Raw genomic sequence first — 2186 nt, 5'->3', positions numbered from 1 at the left:
ACTGGTTCCCGTGTGAAACGGATGGCTGTGTTCTACTAGAAAGTCTTCGTCAAGTCTATTCGGTGCAGGTTGGGCCCATGTAGGTATACAGGCCAATTGACTCAGAGTAAATTGCAGAAAATATCTATACTCTAACTAGTCTTTCTAGTGACTCGAATCATAAAGTCTTCCACGCCGTAGATGAGGCGGGTTCAGATGCCGCTCGGTTCAGAGCGACACTTCCCGTGGTTCGAGCAGCTATAAAAAAGGAGTTGTGATTACGAGAAGTGCATCGCTGCACGCAGCGCATCGACGGCTGCCACAGCGTTGCGATGAGTAGCGGCCAGACGTGCTACTTGGAGTATTTCGCGTATTCAAAGAACAATGCGCTGACAGAAAAACTGACACACGCTGCAGAGCACTGTCCGTGTGCAGGGCGAGAGGACGAAATGTTACCGTTGAGGCACTGTATAACGTAAACACTTTTCGTCATGGATGTATTTAAGGACCATGCTCCCGGTGGTTTGCACGTCATCATTCAAACATGCCGAAAAAGGGTTCCCCGCCTTTGTATACAAAGCAACCAATCAAACCATACAGGGATAGATACTGGGACGGAAGCAGCACAGTCACGCCCAAAAGAAACGACAGAGAAAGAACAAAGAAACAAATGCCGACAACGGCGGATCAACAAAAACGAAGAAGCCTCGCGACCACTGCGCCCACCAGGATCTTCCACTAGGCTCCAAGACTCCGGAGCGCCGGCACCTATCAACACCTCCAAGAAGGATCGCGACAATGACGACGCTGCTGCCAAGGGTTTCCCCCGGTACACGACGAGGCGAAAGGAAGGGTAGCCCCCGACGCCCTCCCGGATGGTCAGGTGGCGCCCACAGGCGTCACCGCGCCGGTGTCGGACACGCCGACAGGGGTTTCCCCCGATCCCAACCCCCACCTCGGGAGCTCCGTGTTGGAAATATGCCCTAGAGGCAATAATAAAATGGTTATTATTATATTTTCTTGTTCATGATAATTGTCTATTGTTCATGCTATAATTGTGTTATCCGGAAATCGTAATACATGTGTGAATACATAGACCACAACATGCCCCTAGTGAGCCTCTAGTTGACTAGCTCGTTGATCAACAGATAGTCATGGTTTCCTAACTATGGACATTGGATGTCATTGATAACGGGATCACATCATTAGGAGAATGATGTGATCGACAAGACCCAATCCTAAGCATAGCACAAGATCGTGTAGTTCGTTTGCTAGAGCTTTTCCAAATGTCAAGTATCATTTCCTTAGACCATGAGATTGTGCAACTCCCGGATACCATAGGAGTGCTTTGGGTGTGCCAAACGTCACAACGTAACTGGGTGGCTATAAAGGTGCACTACGGGTATCTCCGAAAGTGTCTGTTGGGTTGGCACGAATCGAGACTGGGATTTGTCACTCCGTATGACGGAGAGGTATCTCTGGGCCCACTCGGTAATGCATCATCATAATGAGCTCAATGTGACCAAGTGTTTGGTCACGGGATCATGCATTACGGTACGAGTAAAGTGACTTGCCGGTAACGAAATTGAACAAGGTATTGGGATACCGACGATTGAATCTCGGGCAAGTAACGTACCGATTGACAAAGGGAATTGTATACGGGATTGATTGAATCCTCGCCATCGTGGTTCATCCGATGAGATCATCGTGGAACATGTGGGAGCCAACATGGGTATCCAGATCCCGCTGTTGGTTATTGACCGGAGAGTCGTCTCGGTCATGTCTGCATGTCTCCCGAACCCGTAGGGTCTACACACTTAAGATTCGGTGACGCTAGGGTTGTAGAGATACTAGTATGCGGTAACCCGAAAGTTGTTCGGAGTCCAGGATGAGATCCCGGACGTCACGAGGAGTTCCGGAATGGTCCGGAGGTGAAGAATTATATATAGGAAGTCCAGTTTCGGCCACCGGGAAAGTTTCGGGGGTCACTGGTATTGTACCGGGACCACCGGAAGGGTCCCGGGGGTCCACCGGGTGGGGCCACCTATCCCGGAGGGCCCCATGGGCTTAAGTGGGGAAGGGAACCAGCCCCTGGTGGGCTGGTGCGCCCCCCTTGGGCCTCTCTTGCGCCTAGGGTTGGAAGCCCTAGGGGTGGGTGGGTGCCCCACTTGACTTGGGGGGCAAGTCCCCCCCCCCTTGGCCCCCCC

Source organism: Triticum aestivum, chromosome 6D (genome assembly GCF_018294505.1).
Source record: "Triticum aestivum cultivar Chinese Spring chromosome 6D, IWGSC CS RefSeq v2.1, whole genome shotgun sequence".
NCBI classification, from domain to species: Eukaryota; Viridiplantae; Streptophyta; class Magnoliopsida; order Poales; family Poaceae; genus Triticum; species Triticum aestivum.
This window is presented reverse-complemented; position numbering follows the sequence as displayed.